At 43.2% G+C, this 25,255-nt stretch overlaps 1 long non-coding RNA gene across 1 annotated transcript in view; it reads right to left on the bottom strand.

Moving 5' to 3' along the window:
* Positions 1-628: 628 nt before the first annotated feature.
* The window catches only part of LOC122466239, a 29,911-nt gene continuing 5,284 nt past the window's right edge, over positions 629-25,255 (bottom strand). The window contains exons 2-3 of the long non-coding RNA XR_006291608.1: positions 4,171-4,342; positions 629-3,398 (exon numbers count right to left, since the gene is read on the bottom strand). This is a non-coding gene — a long non-coding RNA (uncharacterized LOC122466239). The remainder of the gene's footprint in view (positions 3,399-4,170; positions 4,343-25,255) is intronic.

The following is a 25,255-nucleotide window of genomic DNA, read 5'->3' as shown; positions in this document are numbered from 1 at the left end:
AACACAGCAGCAAGAATGTCACCAAATGCAAAGTTTAGGGCAGGCAATGAATGAAGTATTTGTTACACTTAAATAATATACAAAGATTATAACAGAGTAGTAGCACTACATCAATGTCATCACTGCAGGACTTTGAAAATACCCCATGTATGAAATAACTTTGCAATGCATCCTTCCATTATAACAACCAGAATCTACACACACTAAATGATATATCAGTATGTGCTAAATGTCATATCTGACCAGGAACAACTCATTATTTTAAGACCTTGAAAAATCTCATATATAGGAAACTTCTGTAATGTTCCAGAAATATAAAGTAATACAAAATTTGCATATGAGAAGAAAAACCATTATTTTGGAAAGAGATTCTAGTATTACTGAATCTGTTCATGAGAGCATTTTTGCCGGATTATAGAAAACAGAAGAATCAGATGTGCTCACTCGTGCTCAATCCTGCAGTTCTTTCTTGTGTAAGATTCCCATTGACCTGCGAGCTAGGGCAACAACATGTGCTAAACTATGAACCAATATGAGATCGGAGTCATCTTGATTCAGATTTAACAAACGTTACAATCTGAGCTGATAAAATAGAGCTCTCTAATGAGATAAAATTGGCAGTCTTCATAACAAGGAGTGCTGCAGACATGGAGAGCAACATCACAGGTCACCAGCAGAACTACATTTGTAGACAAATAAACCTTTCCTCAGCCCTCTCCCGCAATGACAGTGGAGAGGAAGCTGCTTACTTTTTCACTTGAAATCATACAACATTTCATTTCATTTTTATTTTTAAAAAATGAAGGAGGTTTTACAGTTTTCCCCAGTTTGGCTTGTTACAAACATTTTAAAAGAAGTAGGAAAAAGCGGTGTAGTCTCTGGGGAGTTACTAGTGAAACTTGCAAACATGGCAATAATGTTTCTTTTCGTAGGAAGCCTTTTTCTTTTTTTGTGTCTCACAGACCTGTTTTCGTATTTTAATAATTGACGGGGATTGTTAAACACTTTCCAATTTGCATTTTAATTAAGAATGAAAGTTAAAAACTACTCAATGATGGGTGGATGAAGCTGTTTTGAAGGAAGCCCCGGCACAAGTGTGAGGTAAGGTGTTTGGAATACAAAAGTAAAGGTCTGGTCAATCTAATATTTTTAAAAGTGAATTCAGTTTACAACATTAAATATTATTTTGACATTATAAAGAAAAAGAAATGCCATTCATGTGGCTACAGAACTGGATTCTGATCTCCAGGGCCGGCTCCAGGCACCAGCAAAGGAAGCAGGTGCCTGGGGTGGCCAATAGAAAGGGGCATCACTCCGTGCGTTATTGGGGCGGCACGTCTTCGGCGGCGGGTCCTTCGTTCCCTCTCTTCCTCTTCGGCAGCACTTCGGCGGCAGCTCAATCAGGTGTAGTTTTTTTTGTTTTTTTTTCTTTGTTGCTTGGGGCGGCAAAAAAGCTGGAGCCGGCCCTCCTGATCTCAGCTCCACCTGTGTAACTCCACGGCAGTCAGTGGTAGTAAAGCCTCTGATTTGGGGTAAAAATTTGGGGTAAAAATTTACAGAATGCCTGTGTGATTTAGAGCCTAAATTCCACTGACATTCAGTAGAAGTCACAGCAGAATTTTCAAATTTGCTTCAGTGATTTAGGAATTTAAGTCCCAGTTTCAAAAGCAACAGTTATTTATGACTGAGGAGCCTAAATTCCATGGATTTTTCAATGAGGCTAAATGCCTGTGTCACTTTTGAAATGGGACCTAGGCATTTTGGAAAATGTTACTGTGATGCTGGTAAACCACGTGCCAGCTCTGGCCAAGGCCATAGGTATTAACTAAGAATGGACAAACTCACAGCTGGAAACCAAACCAGCTCATCTGTACGTTAGTTTTGTTCAAAATAGGTATTAGTCTCATCAGAATGTGTTGAGTGTTTAGACTCTATGAAATGCTTGTAAGTTGCTGCATGCATTAATCTTACTTATAATGTCTGTATTGCATGCGATAATGAAATATGTAAATTTTGCGTTATCACTTTGAAATGTTTGCTCTGAACTTGTGAACCCAGTCACAGGAATCATTCCTCCCCCTCCCTGCCCATCCAGGAGGACTATCAAAAATTAAGTGGGTCATTATAAGACAAAAGCTTTGTTAAATGCCCCCATCCACCCATGGAGAAATACTTGTGGAAGGCCACCTCATCCCATTGGTTTGAATGCTGGATGAGGGAAATAATAATAGTTGTCAAGAGAGATGAAAAATCTTCATGTCATTTCATCACCGGGCTAGAGACTCTAAACAGAAGCAAGAGATCACCAGGGTTATCCCTGGGGTTGCCCTGAAAGACAGTTTGAATTGACAGATCACTACAATTCTGTCACTCGTAGGGTTTAGATTGGAACTCCTTTGTGTTATATGCTTGCTTGAACCTGTAAATAAGAGTTTTATTTCTTTTTCCTTGCTAATAAACCTTATTATTTAGTTTATTACATAATTGGCTTCAGGCATGGTCTTTGGTGTGAGATCTAAGATACCAATTGATCTGAAGTAAGTGACTGGTCTCTTGGGACTGAAAGCCACGGGAATATTTTGTGATTTTTAATGTAATTGACCATTCATCTCTAAATCCAGCTTGAGTGGGTGGCAAGATAGACTAAGGGTATTGTCTGTGACTCCATGATAAAACTGTTAGTGTGATCCAGGAGCTCACATTTGTTACTAAGTTGATGGGTGTCTGCCATGTTTTTGACAGTCTACCCTGAGGGAGGCACTCATGCTCGTGAGCCATTGCAGACACTGTGACAGTTACCTGTTCATGTTCAGTTATCCAGGGCCTCTCAGGAATTGGCCCATTAAAAATCAAACATCCTACCAACACTCACAATATATGGAGTGATAAATCAGAATTCTCCCAATTAATATCCTTTTTCAATTGTCCCTAACACAGCTTATAAGTGAAACTCATGAGTCATCACTTAAGCTTTATAATAAAAAAAAAAAAAAAAAGCGTACATTCAGGGGGCCAGATGCTGCTCTCACTTGTATTGCTGTAAATCCGAATTATTTCCAGTTTACTCTGGGAGTTACTCAAGATCTACACCAACATAAGTAAGAGCAGAGTCTGTCTTATTATATAAACTCTCTGGAACACTGTACTGCATTCTTTGGTTATTTGTCCTTGATGTCCTCTTGCATCCACATTGTGAAGATTTGTCTCAATAATCCGTTGTGTCCATTAAATCACCTTCCCACTCTTTCCCATACCCACCATCAAATTCCCAGCTCTACTAAACAGCTCAGAGTCCAAATCTGATATTACCAAGGTGACGGAGGTTGGTAAGGCTCCACCCATGCTGATGCTGGGAGATGAAGAGGGGGTGCAAAGGCCAGATGTCCCCAAAACCCTGCCTGTGCAGAAGAGAGATAGAATGTAAAGTATGTTCTGGTGTTAATTACTTAGATTAATAATTAATCTATTAACAATGTCATTGCAGTTTGTCAGCTAATATATGACAAATTCTTACGTGACGCAGCTGACAACAGTAAACTATAGTAAAGCCTGTTGCCCTGTGAAACTCCTTTGCAATGACAGACCCCAGCAAATGCAATATTAGTAACAGCCTTCAAATGAGGAAATGAACTTTTTTAATGATACCAGAACATCCTAAGCAACTATCCAAGCCTTTCCACCAAGAGTATAAGCAACATGGATCTTCTATTCCAGATATACAACTGCACATTCCACATTTTCCCATCTGATCCCTTATATGTAAAAGGGCCTTTGATTTCTACAATCTGAATAGAACAACTAACCTTTGGTTATTATCTCAGTTTTATAAATTCAGAGGAGAGCCCCACTGAGGTTCTGAGTCTTTAGTGTTATAGTATAATTCTGAGAACCATTTTTTTCCTCACATGCAAAAAGCAAACATCTACATTTCTGCAGTATAATGGCTACATCCCTGTTTGAGTTTTATTTTATTTACACATGGATCTGCACAGTACAGTGTGTCAGACTAAGTGCCAGACTGTGAGAGTGGAGACCAAGATATCAGACCTCCTGGTATGACTGGGGGCAGAGAAGAGAGGATCGTAAACAACCATTCTGCATTGAGATATTTTACTGCAACATACCAAGCTTGTGTAGTTCTATTACAAAATGAGGTTTTCAAGTGCTTACCGAGGCTTAGACCATCAGTAGTGCGGTATCTGTATCCAAGGGATCAAGCTCCACCCACTAATTAGCATAACTCCTCCCAGTGTATGTTTGGTGGGGATGGGGATAATTCTACCAAAAGATAATCTCCATTTTGGACTGTTTTCTCCAAACAAATAACTGTTGCAGAAAGAGCCTGAAAGGGGAAAAAAAAGAATGGTATAAATGGCTGGAGTCCTAACTCCACTCTTAACTCTGTGCGCATGCACACCCAATTCATGTAAAAAAAACCCTGATTCCCATTTGTGGGGTTGTCCCTTATTCCTAATTTAAGACCAAAACCCCCAAATCTTAGTCTAAGTTCCCTCCTTAGCTGCCTGTTTCTGGGGCGTGGGGAGGTTGTATGTCCCCCTACAAGTCTTCTTATATCAGCTCCTAGTACCATTTTAGCTTAGACTCCCCAGACATGAGATTGTCCCTGCGAAATGCCACCGGTATTACTACCAGGGGAATTCTGCACCACTGCGCATGCGCAGAATTCATGTCCCCCACAGATTTCTTTGCTTCCTGAAGAAAAATGACTTTCTGACATGGAAGCAAAGGGAAGTCACAAGAGCGGTCATGCGACCCTCCCCAGCAGTAAGTTTCAGGTAGGACTGGGGAAGACCCGGCTGGTGGCTCCCACCCTGTGCCAGGCTCAGTTGCTAGTCCCAGCTGGGCTGGGGAGGATAGGGCTTCCTATTCCCCTGCATGGCATCCGGTGCTGGGTCAGACTCACCCCCAGATTTCTCCCCCGGCTGCAGGAAGCTCGCAAACTCCTCCCCTCCCCCACTTCCTGCATCCATTGCTCCTCAGCTGCAGGGGGAGGGATCCCTGTACAGGGAGCTGCTCCCCCATCCGCCCAACCCCCATACATCCAGACCCCCTCATACCCAGACCCTCCTGCCGAGCCTCATCCCCCTCTGCACTCAGAACTCCCTTTGCACCTGGATCACTCTGACAAGCCATATGCACCTGTATTCCCACCCCACTCCCCCAGCATCCTGGACCCACCACTGAGTCCCCCACACCAAGTGCCTCATGCCAACCTCTATTCCCCCCACACCCAGATCCCCCCCCGCACTGAGCCCCAACCATCTACACCTGGACCTCCCTGTAGAGTCCCATGACTGTTGCACCCAGAACCCCCACATCAAGCCCCTGTGCATCCAGATCCCCCACGCACCTGGATTCCCCACTGAGCCGCCCGTACCCAGATTGCCCCCACAGAACCCTCTCAATCCATACCTGGATCCCCCCACATTAAGCCCCTGCACACTTGGATCCTGCCTTGCTGAGCCTACCTGCCCACACAGAGGAGCAGGGTACTAGGGTGTTTCTGGGGCAGGTCAGGGTTGGGTGCAGCCTCACTGCTGAGTCCATGTCCTGGGACAGGGAGCTGCACAGTGATTTCCCACCTCCATGCAGCCAGTGAGTGGCCTGTGCTCCCCAGTGCCATGCTTGAGCCTCCACATTTATTTGACAAATAAAATTTGAATAATTTTAAAATATTGTGCGCAGAATTTTAATTTTTTTGGTGCAGAATGCCCTCAAGAGTACTGTATAGGGAAATCTCCACTGGCATAAAGCTGACAGAGGCAGCTTCCATGTCTTTTGTTCTGGAACAGGGTCAGGGAAGAGACATGGCAGGGAAGGAGAGTAGTGGTGGAGTGAGGCTCTACTACCCCTGATTCTCCAATGACAAAAAGTCCTTGAGGGACCTTACTTTAATAGTGTAAATTAAAGCTCCTCCCTGTACCAGGGGTCCAAGTGGAGGATTAGGTTGCTGTGATGAGCTGCCCAAGAGCTCCTCCTCAAACCCTCAGTCTCTAATTCACCTGATCTGGAGCTAATGAGATGTACTTGCTCTGGCGGCCAGATAAGTCAGCAGAATAACCCTGGATCTATCTGGAGTATAGATGACAGGAAAAGGTCTGACTACTCCACCATATGGCTGACTCTCTCCTAGGACCTTCTTTTAGGGATAAATTTCTGGAGCCTGTGTTCTCCTGAGCAAGTGACACAATTGTAACACGATATTGCAACACGGCATCATGGCAGCAAGGCTGCCAAACCTAATTTCACAATATTTCAAGTTCATTTCTGCAGGTGGGGGTTACCTCTTCCTCTGAAAGATCATGCATTTGACACTGAAATCAAGGAAGCTGCACAAGAGTAATTGAAGGCAGAATTGGGCCCAGCATTTGTGTGTCATCGTGTGTATTAATCCTTTACAGGGGAATAGATAGTAGGTTATCATCATTCATTCCAACTTCAGGATGAGGAGTTAAACTTTGTTTACTAAGGTATCTTAGGCATAGGGGGAAAAAAATTCAATACATCCTAAAATCTGAGGCTGAGGTATAATTCATACAAAACATTTTCACTCTTATACTATGTGTGGTCAAAATAACTTCTTGATCATCATCATCATAATGGTAATAAATGCACAATGCATTTTATTTATAGGGCATCCTGCCACGAAAGGTTTCTGGTTGCCTTAAAAATGTAACTAAAAATATATCTTAAAGGAGAAAGGAAATATGGCCTGGGACATTTAATTATGTGATAATTAAATTTGATCACAAAAATAGTGATCAAAATGCTATGAGTTTTACTACAAAAACTAGGGAATCCTGGTTTTGCTCAGATAAATGCTGCCACATCTTTGTCAGTTGCAGAGAATAGCTAGTAATCGCTCCCTCTTTGCCACAGTTTTTGGGTCAGATTGCAAACTGAGACACTGCTGCCACCACAAGGCCACTTTGTATGACATGTTCTGTATTTCACTACATTGGTTTGACTTCTGCTCCACAAATATCTATAAACAATCTTGGAGCTTTTCACAAAGCTACTGAGGACATAAATAGCAATGGGAAAGAACTAATGAGCTACCCTAGGGCTGTCTCTAAATTATGGCTAAAAGTTACATTAGTTAAGTGACTGTTCACGCCCACATTAGGCATGCACGAGTGAGTGTTGCACTAACATGCTGCCACATTTTGTTAATTACGGCAATGAAAAGTAATCGTTCCATCTTCACCATGACTCTTCCCAAATAGGATCAGGGAAGCAGGAAGTGCCCATATAATTATATATTTCTACTTATGTGATTATGACAATTAATTGTTAACCTCGTCAATAAAAAACTGTATTTACATTGGGACACTGTTCAGAGTAATGGAACCTAGTCAGTTACTTATGTCTATATATGGGGTTAGAGCCTCAGCACCTATGACAATACACACCAGCTGAGGATCTGTCCCTTAACCTGCTGCTCTGATAGATGTACACTTACAAAAGCAAAATTCTGCCCAAAAAGTTAAGGAGCCCCTTTTCCCCCTTTGGTTTATACAATACAAGCCCCTGCACCATCCAGTCTATCTTTCCCTGGGAGCACAGATCAAGTTTTATAGAAAAACACTAGTATTTTCTTTTAAAAAAAACAAAGACACTAGTTTTTGTATAGCGTTGTTTAATGTTGAGAATTCCTGAGTCTGTCATTCACTTGGGGAACTTATTTAGTGCCCTGAGATTAAAAGAGGCCACATAAGTATGCGGAATTAGTATCTCTGCAAATTTTAAAGGAGTTTAAAATCATAAACACATAGTAGCCATACTTTCCTACAGTAATTAAAACAACATCTGCTTAGTCTTTCTAGTAACAGCTCATTTAAAAAAAAATTAACGTTATGGAATAAATGGGTTTACAGCTAGTAATGACTAGGGTGTTTTATAGGTCCCAATGATAACTAGTCAATATTACTCACAATTCCATGGAAGGCCCTCTACAGGTACTCTGGGTTGGGGAGAGGGAGGGTGGACAAATGGGCAGTCCTTAGTAGTACCTATAAAGGTGATACATCATTTCTCTACCCCATCCCCCAAACACACAGGGATCTGCAAAACATGGTATGTTAATTCTGACCCTATCACTGTTAACTTACATCAGCTCCTCTGCTATACAGTGAATTCCTCTCTAAGTGGGGAGGTTGGAGGGCAGCAAAATATGGAGACATCAGCATTTTGGCTCCTAAATGCCAGCAGCCACAGTGCCAGTGGGCCCAGATTATTCTGGCGTCCAGTGAACCCCGGGAAGATCCATGTAGATCTCAGTAGATCTGCTACTTTCGTGGGCTGAAGATGGACCCCTTCCCCCACTCTGGATGGGGAGAGGGAGCAAATTTTGAATTTCCAATCCCTTAGGCGCCAATAACCCTCACAGGGGCTGGCATGGGCCGTAATTATTTAAATATGCAAGTGGTGTTTGCAAGTGGTTAAATATGCAAGTGATTTCCAAAAGCAGTATTCTAGTTGGGGATGGACAAATTCCAAAGATCACGATTCACTCTTATTAAAACAATCAATTATTTTCTAACTTTATTGGAAGCTGGCAGAAGAATGGACTCCCCCCTACCCCCTTCTCTAATGTTATTGTTTATTCTGGGGATATTTCGTCTACTAATTCGTTTTTCCTCCTATTCACAAGAGATAGTGAATCTCTTTTGAATTGTTGAGTGCTTTGTACCATTATCTGCAGCTAAAACAGCCAGAACCATCTGGAAATTCATTCTTAATGAAAGCATGTGTTTAGAAAATTATAATTTTGCTTTGTTTTCTATTTCTACCATTTTGGTGCCATCACCCTCTTCCCAAAGTCCAGATACAAACAAACATGTTTAAATAATAAGTAGGACTTGAATCTTCACTAGTTTTTTAAATGAGTATAACTGCAGAAAGTTTCAAAACTAACTAGAGGATTAACTACCCCATAAGGATCAGCCTAACAAATGCCGAAAGCAAATAAACAGGAGTTGGTTGCTGCTTCCAGGCTTGAGCTCCCGTCTTATTTTCACTTCTGCTGAGCCTTCAGTGCACAGCCTCTCTTGTGGATTCCTTATCCCACATCTCTCCTTTTCCTTGCACAGAGCCCTGGAAGGCCTTTTACTCTTTTTCTGCACTGTGGTTTACTGACCCACTTCAAGCCGTGGCTGATCCATTCAAAAGGATCCTCCACAGGTGATGCCACAGGCACAAAAGCTATAGTGACTATTCTCCTTGTCTGAAGAAGAGATATATTATCTGTCTAGCTCTGTTTTACAAGTCAGTCAGTCATGGAGAGGAAAGATCAGCCCACTCCTATAATGGTCTATACTATTATGGTCACCACTTTTACAAGATTATGATAAATTTTGTACAAAGTGTGCCTTGAGAGGTATCATTTGAAAATTCATAATCTGCTGAACATTATTGTCTTGGTAAAGTATGTGTATCAACATTGTATGTAAAGTTATAAATTGCTACTGTATAACATGTTCCAGAGTTAGAGAGGCAGGTCCATATCACTTTTTCAGAGACAAAGATACCTGTCTGGGGGTGCCAGTGTATCAATAAAAGTTAAGTGGGCTATCAGTTATGTAAGCAGCAATTCTCCAGCAACAGGAAGTTGTGAATAAGAAATTTACATTGCATCACAGCAATGTTTCAAGCCTCACATCTGCAACGGACTACGTGTCACCATGATTCAACAAGGACGTTTCTAGCGCAATAAATTGAGTTATAAAGGGGGAGGACTTGATTTCACCTCTCCTCCTCCCATCTCTCTGTTCATGACAACAACAATTCACAAAGAACTGAACTAAGAGGGGAGTGGTCCCACGCTGGAAGGAGACCCAGCCTGTGAAATTTACAAGTGTATGGGGAGACAACAAAACCTTTGCTTTTAAGTTCATTTAGCTTGTTAAGTTAGGTATTAGCTTGCATATTACTTTTCGTTCTTTTGTAACCAATCCTGACTTTTATGTATAATGCATTTATGCACTACCACTTGTAATTATCAATTAACCAGTGTGTTTGGATTAAAGTGTGTGGGAAACTCCATTTAGGATAACAAGGTTGGTACATTATCATTTTCCTTTGAGGAAATGATGGACTTATTATGAGGAGGACAGAGGATACTATGCAGTACAAGATCTACATTTCTGGGGGACAGTCTGGTACTAACAATTAGTGGGAGTCACCCTGTATGTAATTAATGAGTGACTGGTGAGAGTACTCCTGTATTTAGCTGCAAGTGAATTTACATGCTGAAGACTGCGTGAGCAGACCAGGAGTGGCTGTTCTGGCAGCAAAGCAGTGTAAAAGGCACCCAAGCTAGAGAGTTAAGGGGTCACCACTATTCAACAGTCCTGATTGTACCCTGGGGAATGTCACAATCCCGCCCTTCCCATGATCTGCTAGAGGCAAGAAGTCTCCAGGACTCCAATGAAAGATCCTCCTCAATAGTACAGTAACGACTGACCATTTATGCCCCTTCTGCCTCCTCCAGCCCCCTGCAGAGCCAGACACAATCCTGCTCCTCACACTCAAGGAGTACAAGGATTGCTCAAGGCTAGCACTGACAGCAACAATGGTCTCCCCAAAAGGCACAGGAGGGTGGATTCCTCCAGGCTGGCCATCATAACTGCCCCTACATATAGAGGATGCACATGGTGCATCCTCTAAAATGGTTGTGGGAGAGGCTGCTCCAGAGGGGCATTGTGCCTCCTTCAGGCAATATTGTACCCACAGCTTCTGCTTGGCCACGGGCCTCAACAACCCCATATTATGGGGCAGTGCTTTAAAGGTCCAACTTAGTTTTATATTTGTGCTAACAAAGCCACATGTTGACAATCAGTTTTCTATTGCCTTCACATGAAAAAAAGGGGATAGAGACTGTTATTCCAGGTCAGATGCTGCTTGTTTATATCATAAATGCAAAGTAAGTTACTCCACACCTAATTTATTATTATATATTGGGCCTCATTTAAGAAGTTTTTAAACAGCTGAAATGGCTTCAGTTGTGAGTTGTGTAGAACACACCTCTAACCAGGACTGACTTCAGAGTCTTCCCTCCACACAGAAGCCAAGTGGAGCTGGATTTTGGAATGAGGCAGTATCCTGGAGAATATCACTTGTTACTCCATTTGACTTGATGAGTTAGCCAATATTCAGGGTTTTGCAGGTTGTTTCTGTTAGGTTGAGACATTTCATGGAGTCTGGTATTTCATTTGATGCAATCCTATTTACAGAGGATGTACAAAGTCCTGTTTCCCTGCACACAGTAGGAAACAAAACAGCAGGAGACAGTTTCTTTGACCACAGTCCCAAGTCTCTTTCCAGCCAGCATTCTACTGGCATTCTATTGACATTCCCCAGGGTACAATCAGGACTGTTGAATAGTGGTGACCCCTTATGTATGCATCCGATGAAGTGAGCTGTAGCTCACGAAAGCTTATGCTCAAATAAATTGGTTAGTCTCTAAGGTGCCACAAGTCCTCCTTTTCTTCTTGCAAATACAGACTAACACGGCTGTTACGCTGAAACCTGTCATTCTACCCAAAAAGCTCTCACTTGCCTTTTTCTGAGGGCCATGCTCCCAGTGCTAGTGCTGGATATCTTGTACATGGCCTGTGTTTGGGCAGTAGCTCCTGTTGTTTCAGCTATCTCATTCCATAAAGGAGCATAACCGAGTCTTACATTTATCCTGAAGGAGCTACAAAGAGATTTCACCCTAACCCCCAGCATCACACACATTAAATGCTTCAACCTACCACAGCCTTCATTTAAGCCAGGTTTCAGCATGAAATAATTGCAGACCTGACTTTGGGATTTGACCATTAGCAAGGTCTGTGCTTCCTACAGAAAGCTAATGGGAAGTTCCTTTTCCTACTAATCGGATGCAATGGTGAGAAACTCCAGGCCAAAAAATTAGGAAATATTCTCCCTCTTCAACAACAGAAATATAAAATAAAAACAAAATGCTGTATCATGTTACTGAAAGGCAAAGACATTTCAGGTAGTATTAATGACAGAAGCACTAAGAGTCCCACTTCTTGGGTCCAAAGCATTCCGTAAGGGAAACTTATGATATCTCCTGGTATAATTCAGAATTTACCACTTGGTGGCACCAGAGTTCTGCTTCTCCATTTCAGCTGTGTAGAGGAGTGCTGGGTTCTGCCCTGATATGGGGTTTGCAGTGTTTTATGTGCAGGAGTATATAACTTAAACATTGTTGCAATAGTTTCTATAAGTTAAACATTGTTGCAATAGTACAGTTGCTAAAATCTTCCACCACCCAGAGAAAATGAACAAAAACCAAAAACAACTTTAACTTGGCATAAAATGGTCAAAAGAATGTGTGGGGTTTGGAAGGACATTGCTTTGTATGGCAAACTGAATGGATGGATTAGGGCCAAGGCATCTAGAATCATAGAATATCAGGGTTGGAAGGGACCTCAGGAGGTCATCTAGTCCAACCCCCTGCTCAAAGGACCAATCCCCAATTTTTGCCCCAGATCCCTAAATGGCCCATTACAAGGATTGAATGCTGGGTTTAGCAGGCCAATGCTCAAACCACTGAGCTATCTTGCTCATGTGATTATCTAGAATGCAAAGGCATTTCTTTTCTAAAGCTTGATCCTGAGCTACATGACTCTTATCAAGAGCAGTCAGCCCTGAAATGTTTCAGAGTAGCAGCCGTGTTAGTCTATATCCGCAAAAAGAAAAGGAGGACTTGTGGCACCTTAGAGACTAACCAATTTATTTGAGCATAAGCTTTCGTGAGCTACAGCTCACTTCATCGGATGCATGCAGTGGAAAATACAGTGGGGAGATTTATATACACAGAGAATATGAAACAATGGGTGTTACCATACACACTGTAATGAGCGTGATCAGGTAAGGTGAGCTATTACCAGCAGGAGAAGGGCGGGGGGGGAAACCCTTTGTAGTGATAATCAAGGTGAGCCATTTCCAGCAGTTGACAAGAACGTGTGAGGAACAGTGGGGGGAGGGGAGGGGGGAATAAACATGGGGAAATAGTTTTACTTTGTGTAATGACCCATCCACTCCCAGTCTTTATTCAAGCCTAAGTTAATTATATCCCGGAAATGTGTGTGGATCTGCTGAGTCACAGTTAGCTCTGAGTGGCAACTGCGGAACATAGCAAGAAAGTTAATACTGCTATGTCCACATGTCGCTGCAGTATCTGAGGATTGATTTGTATAACTTCCCCAGGACGACCAAGTACCTTCTTGCAGCCCAGGGGATCTGCCCCTAAATTCAGAAGCTGCTGGATTAGGAGTAAAGCAAAGCATTCATAATCAGTGGCTGAAAATAAAAGAACTGATCCCTTAAATTCAGTGGTATTTCAATGGAAATATAAGATCTATACTCAAAGAAGATACAATATTAGAGAAACCTATTAAATTAATATATATTTCACAACAGATTTCAAATATAGTAGATATTGTATGTACAAGCTAGACTAAATTGTATTACGCACACAAAAACTACATGAAAAGAACATTAAGGTTGCAAAGTCAAGTGCTCAAAGGTTAGAAGTACCGAAGTTAAGACTGACTGTGTAACCTTAATGCATAACCACAAAAGGGCCAAATTGTGAAACAGCTTTTAATTATATGATTAGGTTGTTATATTATTTTTTCTACAGGACCACTGCCTCATTCAGAGCACAACAAAGGAATGAGCAGCCATTCAAAATTTTGTTTTATCCTCATTATTCAAAGTGTGGCCCCAGGCCTTGTTTACTGTGCACTGTACAAATGGAGTGCTGAATACAGAATTATTAATTTCCTCATTATAGTACCAGAGTGCTCCACAAATATTAATGAATTTATCTTCACAACAACCCTGTGAGGTGGGGGATGGTAATGTTCCCATTTTACTGATGAGGAATAGAGGCACGGTTAATGTTTAACGTGCCCACTAATTTTAGGTGCCCAAGTTGAGACAGCTAGGGCCTGATTTTATCCAGAGTACTTAGAATTCTATGTTTAAAGCACAGCTTCCATTGACTTCAGTTACAGCAGTGAGTGCTCAGCACTTGTGCAAATCAGACCCCAGGGTCTCAATCAGGCACCCAGAAAATGAGGCACATTAGTGACCACATGTGAAGAGTTTGGTTTAAGTAACTTGACCAGTATCACACAGGAACTCTGTGGCAGAGGCAAAGATAGAATACCATTGTCTAAGCCGGTCTTCAACTGCCTTTAAATCATGAGACCAACTTTTCTTAGCCTATCACCTGCCTCATTCACTACACTCCTTGTAACTTTTGCGAGAATCCTCCAAACAACTTTCTCTTTCACTATACAACCCTGATTCACCCCCAGCCCACTGTTCATCCTATATATTGAATGATGCAGGGGTTCTGTGGAAAAAAAATAATATGTGACCATATGATTAAAGACTAAAATAATTGGTATGCACAAAGCATGGACAACCTTAATTCTGGCATTTCCTAACTTTTGAGTGCTTGACTTTACAGCTTATTAACATTCCTTTGATGTCATTTTTCAGTATAATATTACATAGACTGGCAAACAGGGAAGCACAAAATGCTGATAGCACTAGAAGAGTAGGCTGGGACCAAGGAGAGTTCCTCACTGCTAAATGACCACCCAGTATACAATAGCTTGAAAATGGCATTTTAAGAATATTAGTATTATTCAGGTTTAGTCAAAGTGGAAAGAGAGGTTATGGGATGCTGATCTTGCAAACAGTATGGGGATAAGTCACCGTAAAATGGATCATTTCACAAAACAAGCAAACTAACCGACGCTAGAGAGTCAGGTCAAGTATTAGCCTGTGCTGGAATAGCTCACATCCAGGGCTAACATAGTACATTTGTTTAAATAAAAATTAATTAATTAATTAATTAAATAAAAAAGGGCAATGAAAATGAATGAGAGATTTGCAAGTACTTGTTCATCTCTTGGAATTCAGAGATGGGTTCAACTTTTCACTGGGTACCACACTGTGCATGAGTAAAGCTATACTATCAGATTTCCAGATTATTTGCTCAGGATAGCCCCTTACTTTCATAATTAAAATCATACTGAAAGTGCTGATGAAGCAGCAAAAAACTAGCTATGTCAGGTAGTTGTTTATGGAGTAAACTTAAGCGACGATGAAAACTCAGGTGATTTTTCTTACTTGTTAACAATAAAAGTCCTGTGTCAAAGACTCCACAGGGTTTGCACAAAATTGATCATTGGAGAAGTTAATGCTTCAATCAAGCTGCAGTTACTTACAACCCTCATGTGCTTTCAGCAGAAACAATTTTGCTGATGGCAATAGCAACATGGTAAAAGGCATCCCAGATGTTCTGACGGCCTGGCACAGAATGCAGTATCAATCACTTCAGAAAAGGGAACCTCTTGACCTCACTTAAAAGCATGACACAGTCTGTCCAATCTTCAAAGCCAATGGATGACACAGAAGCCTCTTCATCTATTGCCTCATCTAAGAACCTTATCTACATCCCCAGTGTCCATTCTTAAGCAGGTTAGGTTAAGTGTGCACCTGCAGATGGCCTGTGAGTAACATATAGGTTCTAGGCAGGAGATGAGATCAGATGCTAGGATGTCTCTGGCACGGATGTTGAGGTCACCGGGAAGAGTGAACCAGAGGTTTCTAGCACCATGCTGAGCAGAAGTTCTATTGCTTCCTAAGGAAGTCAACGGGTCCTCAGTGGGATGGTCTGTCTTTGAACCTAGGTTGTTTGTAGCCTTCACCTCACAGTTCAGGTGGATGCATTCAAATGTTTTTGTTTCTTGTGTGGAGTCTCATGTATCTGAGCTTGAAGGAGAACAAGACTCCATTTTATTTCTTTTGGCTCACTCTGGATCTCTTGGTTTCTAGACACTCAAACCCATGTTACTTATAAGGTGTAATTTCAAGTTCAACTCCAAGCATATTCACAAAGGGCCACATTCTGCCCTTGCTTACACTTTCTGAAATGCCAGCGAATGCACCATGGAGTAAGGGTATATCTACTCTGCCATCACAGGTGACTGCAGCACGCGTAAACATACCCAAACTAGCTTTGATCCAATTAGCTCGAGTAACAATAGCAGTGAAGCGGCAGCGACAGAGGCTATACAAACTCATCTAGGACCCTTAGCGTGCACTCAAGTGACTAGCCTGTGCTGCTGCTTCACGACTATTGCGGGTCAGACTAGCTCAAGTATGTCTGCACATGCTGCAGTCACACCGCTAACGGCCACGTACGTACCCTAAGTTAAGCTAAGGAATAGATCCTGCCCTCCCCCTTCCCCCCCCCCCCCGCCCCCATCCTGCAGACCTTACTCAGGCAAACTCCCATGGATTTCTTCATGTTGATACACTGTGCCATGGAAGGGAACATATGCTCATGTAAGTGGCCATGGTAACCAGTTCTTGGGTTTCCTAGGTGATTTCACTGGCAAACAGCCAAAGGAGGGAACAGTAACAAAGTAGGATCCAAGGCACAAGAAACATGGGATTCCTTGGTGAAAAGTGCAGCTTGAATACTGTTAGACTGAAGTGATAAACTATAGCAACTAACATTCAAAACTCCCAGACTTAAAAATATTAGTAAGTGTCAAACATAGGGCAGAGAATCCAACTAAAAATATATTATTTCCATCTTTCTGAAACTGATACACTTTGTGTGTCCCCCTCCCTGGATCTGCTATGCCATGGGTGACAAATTTTGTCAAACCAATAGAATACGATTTCTATAAACTAGCTAGAATAGGAAAAGGCCCAAAAGTGTCCCTAGGAGAGAAAATAGACAGTTTAAAACTGATTAATAGGTTGAAGTTAAGAAGCCTACTAAATATTTTTAATGCTTCATACTAGTAAATAACTTACTGCTCCTATAGCTTGAATTTTTCACAGAATGGTACAATTATTAAGCAAGGGATAGATTTTCCCCAGGCTCCCACCAAGGATGGCAGAGGAGCTACACAGGGTCGGAGTTCCCAGTAGGCATTCTGGCAAAGTCTGCCAGAATTTCTCCTGGTGCCCTCAGCCAGTGGACAGAAGCATGGCCCCTCCACAGCCCTTGAAGAGGGTACAGCATGCTCCTCATCCAGCTAGAACTGCTGACCAGTGAAGATGGGGAAGGAATCTTTGCCCTGCTCCTCTCTGGCAGTGAGGAGGAGGGTGTTTGAGAGCTCACAAGGCATGGGGCCAGGAACCTCTCCCCCTTAACAGAACAGAAGAAGATGTGTGCACACAGATGTCCTTTAAGTCTTTTACCAGCATAAAGGACAGGCTGTCAGATTTTCCTCACAAAGAATCATGGGGTCTCCCCAGTCTGCAGAGAACTGATGACTGGAGAAACACAGGACCAGAGGCCAAATATCCAGCTATTAGCAGAGTAATCCTGGTTTGGGTTAATAAGAGCCAGATCACAGGCTGTGCTGAACCAATGAGAAGACTGTCAGAATTGCAGTGGTGTTGAGACTATAAAAAGACTGATCCGGAAATAACAGTAAGCTGTTTCCTTTCTGTTGAAAGGAAAAAAGACAAAGGCCTTTGAGGAGACACTGTACAAAGGACCAACTTCTGCACCTTTTCAAAGAACGGTTGAGTATCAAAACCATAAATATGAATTAGAAAAGGTTACAGCCAATAGAAGATTTGGCAGTGCTCATGAGGTTTCCTACATGAATTATACACACCACTAATCTAAAATCAATTTATACCCTCTATTTATATATTGTAACTCACTTTTTATTGGTAATTGTTATTACCAATTACCTTCAATAGAGGGCAAAAGTCTGAAGCTGTTATCACAGACTGAAAATTGTATGCAAGAGTAAGTCTTAAATAGAACAGGAAATAAGACTAAAGTGAAAGAAAATACTGGTACTGCACGGGTTTATGGTTCGTTTTTTAAGATAGTAATTGTAATTTCCATTAGTGCCCCACCCCTTTGCCTATCACTGAACCAGACAAAAGCACCTGATGGCAGGAAGTGAACTCTATTCAGTCTCTTAGCCCTGGTCTACACTAAGAGGTTAGGTCAAATTTAGCCGCAGTAGATAGATTCAATGCATCTACACAACCAACCCTGTTCAGTAGACACTAAAGGGCTCCTAAAATTGACGGCTGTACTCCTCCCCGGTGAGGGGAGTAGCCTTAAAATCGACCTTGCTGGGTCGAATTTGGGGTAGTGCAGACGCAATTTGATGGTATTGGCCTCTGGGAGCTATCCCAGAGTGCTCCAATGTGACCGCTCTGGACAGCACTTTCAACTCTGATGCACTAGCCAGGTACACAAGGAAAAGCCCTGGGAAATTTTGAATTTCATTTCCTGTTTGGTCAGCATGGTGAGCTCAGCAGCACAGGTGACCATGCAGTCCCAGAATTGCAAACGAGCTCCAGCATGGACCAAACGGGAGACACTGGATCTGATCGCTGGATGGGGAGAAGAATCTGTGCAGGCTGAACTCCAATCAAAAAGAAGAAATGCTAATATGTATGCCAAAATTGCACAGGGCATGTTGGAGAGAGGCTACAACAGGGGCACACAGCAGTGCTGCATGAAAATTAAGGAGCTCAGGCAAGCCTACCAAAAGACAAAGGAGGCAAACGGTCACTCCGGGTCAGAGCCCCAGACATGCCGCTTCTATGATGAGCTGCATGCAATTCTAGGGGGGTACCCTACCACTACCCCACCACTGTCCGTGGACACCTGCAAAGGGGGGAGTCTCACACAACAGAGGGGAGGATTTCTTGTGGATGAGAAAGAGGAGGAGGAGGAGAATGCGCAGCAGGCAAGCGGAGAATCTGTTCTCCCCGGCAGCCAGGACCTTTTCATCACCCTGGAGCCAATACCCTCCCAAGGCGGGTTCCCAGACCCGGAAGCCGGAGAAGGCACCTCTGATGAGTGCACATTTGTAACTACACTACAGGGTTTAAAAGCAATTGTGTTTAATGTTTGATTTGCCCTGAAGAATAGGGATGCATTCGCGGCCAGTACAGCTACTGGAAAAGTCTGTTAACGTGTCTGGGGATGGAGCAGGAATCCTCCAGGGACAGCTGCATGAAGCTCTCTTGGAGGTACTCTGAAAGCCTTTGCAGAAGATTTCTGGGGAGGGTTGCCTTATCTTGTCCTCCACGGTAGGACACTTTACCATGTCAAGCCAGTAGCAAGTAGTCTGGAATCATTGCAGCACAAAGCATGGCAGCGAATGGTCCTGGGTTTTGGTAGCGTTCAAGTAACATTCGGTCTATATCTTTCTGTGTTAGCCTCAGGAGAGTGATATTATTCATGGTCACCTGGTTGAAGTAGCGGAATTTTTGTAAGGGAACAGTAAAAGGACCCAGTTCATGCTGGGCTGTTTGTGCTTGGCTAAAAGGGATCATCCCTGAGAATAGCCACGCGGTGCAAGGAGGGGTGAAGGGATCATCCCAGAGAATAGCCGCACGGTGGGGTGGGGAGGGAGGGGTGTGCTGCAATCCACCCGAAAACCGCAGCCCCTCCTTTTAAATGGCAAACCCAACCGGCATTGCTTGTTATGGGAAAGGAGGGCACTGCAGTTTGAAACCATTCCCACATGTTATGAAGGCATAAGAAGCCAACCCTGTGTACCCTTTGGCTTACCATGGCTTCCTGGAAACCGAATTCTGTTGTCCAGCCATGTGTGATGTGTCACCATACCGGCAGACGCTCAATATAAAAGGCAAAATGCGACCTTGTACCTAAAGCACATGTGCTGTCTGCTGTGAATTGCTTGATTCACTGTGAAAGAGTCTCCCTTTTGTTCTCAGAAATGTATCTTCTTAAATTCTACTCTCCCTTTTTATCCCCCTGCAGGTGCAAATGTTTCTACGCTCCCCCATCATCTCCGTCCCTGAGGTTATTACAGATTAGAAGGTGAAAAAAAATCGCCCCCGCAATGACATGTTTTCTGAGCTCATGCAGTCCTCCCGCACTGATAGGCACAGCTGAATGCATGGAGGTATACAGTGACAGAGGCCAGGAAAGCATTAAGTGAGCACGATGAGAGGAGGCAGGAGGCCATGCTGAGGCTAATGGGGGAGCAAATGGACATGCTCAGGCATCTGCTGGAGCTTCAGGAAAGGCAACAAGAACCCAGACTGCTGCTGCATCCACTGTACAACCGCCTGCCCTCCTCCCCAAGTTCATATCCTCCTCACCCAGACACCCAAGAATGCAGGGGGAGGCTCCGGGCACCCAGCCACTCCACTCCAAGCAAGAGAAGGCTATCATTCAAACAGTTTTGATTTGTAGTGTGGCTACAATAAGCAACGTGGCCTTGTTCTTCCCTCTTCCCCCACCCCACCTAGGCTACCTTGCCAGTTGTCTCACTTTTTTTCAATTAATAAAGAAAGAATGCATGGTTTCAGAACAATAGTGACTTTATTTCCTTTGTCAGCTGTGGTTGGCTTACAGGGAATTAAAATCAACAAAGGGGGTGGCTTTGCATCAAGGAGAAACACACACACACACACACACACACACACACACACACACACACACACACCTGTCACGCTGTAGCCTGGCCAGCCATGAATCTGGTTTTCAAAGTCTTTCTGATGCACAGCGCATCTAGCTGTGCTCTTCTAATTGCCCTGGTGTCTGGCTGTTCAAAATCGGTTGCCAGGCCATTTGCCTCAACCTCCCACCCCACCATAAAAGTCTCCCCCTTACTCTCACAGATATTATGAGCACACAGCAAGCAGCAATAACAATGGGAATATTGGTGGCACTGAGGTCTAACCTAGTCAGCAAACAGCGCCAGTGAGCTTTTAAACGTCCAAATGCACATTCTACCACCATTCTGCACTTGCTCAGCCTATAGTTGAACTGCTCCTTACTACTGTCCAGGCTGCCTGTGTACGGCTTCATGAGCCATAGGAGCAAGGCTGGGTCCCCAAGGATAACTATTGCATTTCAACATCCCCAGTGGTAATTTTCTGGTCTGGGAAGTCAGTCCCTTCTTGCAGCTGCTTGAACAGCCCAGAGTTCCTAAAGATGCGAGCGTCACGCCCCTTTCCCGGCCATCCCATGTTGATGTTGGTGAAATGTCTCTTGTGATCCACCAGTGCTTGCAGCACCATTGAGAAGTACCCCTTGCAGTTTACGTACTGGTTGGCAAGGTGGTCTGGTACCAAGTTAGGGATATGCGTTCCATCTATTGCCCCACCACAGTTAGGGAACCCCATTGCAGCAAAGCCATCCACTATGACCTGCACATTTCCCAGAGTCACTACCCTTGTTAGCAGAAGGTCAGTGATTGCATTGGCTACTTGGATCCCAGCAGTCCCCACAGTAGATCTGCCCACTCCAAATTGATTCCTGACTGACCGGTAGTAGTCAGGCGTTGCAAGCTTCCACAGGGCTATCGCCACTCGCTTCTCAACTGTAAGGGCAGCTCTCATCTTGGTACTCCTGCGCTTCAGGGCAGGGGAAAGCAACTCACAAATTTCCAGGAAAGTGGCCTTACACATGTGAAAGTTTCACAGCCACTGGGAATCATCCCATACCTGCAACACTATGCGGTCCCACCAGTCTGTGCTTGTTTGCTGGGCCCAGAATTGGCATTCAACTGTATCAACCTGCCCCACTGCCGCCGTGATGTCCCAATTGCCACATCCTGTGCTTTCAGGAACGTCTGTGTCCATGTCCTCCTCACAATAGTCCTCGTGCTAGCAGCTCCTAGCCAGGTTCTGCACATACTGCAGGATAATGCGTGAGGTGTTTACAATGCTCACAACAGCAGCAGTGAGCTGAGTGGGCTCCATTCTTGCCGTGCTATGGCATCTGCATGGGTAACCGAGGAAAAAAGGTGCGAACACACTTCAGCTGGTTTTAAAGTGAATTATCTCCATTTCTCTTTATAAGAATGCAAAGAAGAGGGAACACAAAGACCCATAATTTCAAAGATATGTAGGTGCCTAAATCCCCAGTCCTGCAATGAGTTCCATGTGGGTGGAGTCTATTACTTCAATATTGCTCCATGCAAGTGGATTGATCTATACATACAGAGCTCATTGAAGAAGCTATTCCTCTATGGTGGTGAGGGCAATATAAAAAACCTACACACAGAAACTGAGCACAGAAGCTGAGAACCTAAGTATCCCGTATAGACAAACTTTACATTTTGGTGGAGAGTTCCATTATGCTTGAGAAGGGGAGTTACAGACCACATTCCTTGTTCCAGAGCTTCTGGAGACCTTTTAAAAAATCTGGGCTTAGGCTATTCAGTGTCTTGATGATAAAGACTGAGATGCTGAACTTAATTCTATATTCTTAATGTAATTAATCTCAATATTATATGAAAAGCCAGTGTAGTGAGCTACAGGCAGGTTTGATGTCCTCATGGTAGCCCATGTTACTGAGGAGATGTACTGCCACATTCTGTATTATTTGGACTTTACTGGTTGCTGGCTCAGAACCCAGCAATATTGCATTGTTGTCCAGACAGGAGGTGACAGACATGTATAGCTGAGGCTAGTTTATCACCTGCCAGGATGGGATGAAGTCTCTTTGCCAACTGGAGATGTAGACAACATTACTCCTATACATTGCTCTATATTGAGTTTAGTATCAGCAAGGAATCCAAAAGCACTCAAACTAAAGACTAAATTTGACCAATTGTGGGTGTGTGCCTTCAACCAAAGGAAGCTGCATATTGGCTGCAAACTCTGAGTGCTTTCTTTTTTCATACAAGCATCACCTCTGTCTTGCTTTGGCTCAGCATCAACAAGCTGTTCTTCATCCATGAGCTGATCTTGTTCAAGCACTGGGCCATCTTGGTGGTAGTGGTATAGTATGTGGAGTTCTGTATCATCTATGTATGGCTGGCACTTGTTTCAACGTCATCTACGTGTAGCACTAGGTGAACTGGTCAGATGTTAACCAGGTTCAGAGAGAGAGAATTGATCCTGGTAAGACTCCACAAGTCTAGAGGTGGAAGTGCAGTTTCCCCCATCATTATTCTTTGGGCGCATCCCTCCACGAAGGACTTAAGCCATTTTAAACATATTCCCTTGAACCCCTGCAACCTCTCTCAGGAGAGATAGTATCTCATGGTTGACAGTGCTGAATATTGACAAGAGGTCCAGAAAGAATGGATGAGGACAGATGTCTGCCCTCCATCTATTGACAGCAGGAGATCATCCATCAGTGCCACCAAAGCCATTTTCATACCATGTCCAGGCCTGAAGTCATATCATGTTTGGTCTAGGATATTGCTTTGGTTAGATGACTGTGTAGTTGGACTTTTGGCTAGCTTCTCTATGAACTTGCTAAGGAACGGAAGGCTGATACTGGGCAATAGTGAGCTAGATCCAATCTTCCTAGAGTGGGTTTCTTCAGTGTTGGTGAGATGTTACATGTTTGAAGGGGGAAGGGAAAATTCCTTTCCCAAATGAGGCATTCGCTGTTTCAGTCATGAGTGGCACCAGTTGCTCATGACTCTCTCATCAACCAGGAAGGGTAGCAGTCAGATTCAGAGGTCAAGTTTCCTTCAGAGTGTCCAGTGCTCCTTGAAGAGTGAATGCACTGAACTCTGGGAATGCAGGTGGATTGTGTATTGGCTAGTGAAGACATAATGGATCCATGCTTGATGAGAAGCCTTCCAAAATGCATGTATATTTTTCTGTTCAGTGGAATGACAGTTCTTTACTTGATGCTGGATTCTGCTGTGGAAAGTAAGCAGTCAGGGATAATTAACCACTTTACAACTCTTGTTAGTTCTTTTGGGAGGGACTTGGCAGCCTCTGTAGTTTTATATAATTGGCACTCACGTTTCTGTCCCTCTTTCTGCATCTGATGCAGGGTGTCAGGAAACCAAGGAGTTCTGTTGGGATTATAGACAGAGAAGAGCCATTTGGGAGCCAGTGTACTATGGTAATAATTCAGCAGATCTTCAATTCTGTCCTTTACATGAAGTGCTGCTGTACTTTAGCGTGCTCTGGAATTTGATAGTTCATGGCAGAGTCAGGAACACTGGTCTTTCTTGTAGGATGGGACCTGGGAGAGCTCTGACCAGTACCTGAATGAGACGTCCAAGACAGTAGCTGGGTTTAGATATCTTCTGTATTGACATGTAATCCAAAGACCAAGTCCAGGATGTGAATGTCTGCGTGGGGTAGACCGAAGATGACCTGTGAAAGTCCGACAGGGACAAGTGAGGAGAATCAGGGGCTAAAGGGTCATCTAAATATTTTGGACAAAATTCTGATCTCATTTATACCAGTGTAAATCCTGATTAAATCCATTGGTTTTAGTGGAGCTTCACCGAATTTACACTGGTGTAACTAAGGGCCTGATCCAAAGTCCAGTGAAGAAAATGGGAGCTGGTTCTAAGAGTAGAATCTGTCCCACTGATGGCTTCTTGCTCATCTCCTAGCTTAGATGTGCTGTCAGCCATTAATACCTTGTGTGAAATCCAGGTCCTATGACGTCAACAGCAAAAGCTTCTTTGACTCCAGTGGAGACAGGCTTTCAGCTGTGGTATGTAACATGTCCAGACTTCCAACTATGTAACTATTGATATGGCTTCATAAACATTATCTGAGCCCCTTGCAACCTGACCAGTTTATCTCAAGACTTGCCTCACTAGAGTAGATCAAGTGTTAATCTAGATTGGTATCCTTTAACTACAGCCAGTTACAGATGCTTTCCCATAGTATTTGCAGCATTCATGAATTTAGAATTCATTTACCACAAATACTGAAAATCCTGCTGCAATAATAATCAAGGTTTTGATGGCAATCACAGCACATTAAGTATTACTGTATTCTTTGAAGGTACACTGTTCAACAGTCCAACAAGTAACTGAAAATTAGTTACAGGGATGTAGGCAATGGACATGAGTTAGTGAACAGTCTGGTAGTAAAACTAACAGGATATTACTTGGGGAATATTCATATGCTGCTCCAAGGTCACTTTGTAGCAGTCTGCCAACACAAGGGAGGTGACCCTTGTAAGGTCAAGGATATTTGGCATCTAGTTTTCTGTAGCACCTACAGATGCTAACAGACACCAGTATAATGCCTGCACTATTCCAATTTGTATAACAAAATGTATGCGGTAGTCACCTTGCTGCAGAGCCCCAATGTAGGGCTTCAGTGGTTCAGTGGCCTTCTGTGCCAGCATGAATTTCACTCCCATTGAGTTTATATGAGATGGCTAGCATGCGGTTTTCAGATAGTCATAGCTTTGTCAAGTCAGAGCTAATTTCCTCCAAATGAGGGCTAC

This window comes from Chelonia mydas, chromosome 1, assembly GCF_015237465.2.
Source record: "Chelonia mydas isolate rCheMyd1 chromosome 1, rCheMyd1.pri.v2, whole genome shotgun sequence".
In the NCBI taxonomy this organism is placed as follows: Eukaryota; Metazoa; Chordata; order Testudines; family Cheloniidae; genus Chelonia; species Chelonia mydas.
This window is presented reverse-complemented; position numbering and strand designations above follow the sequence as displayed.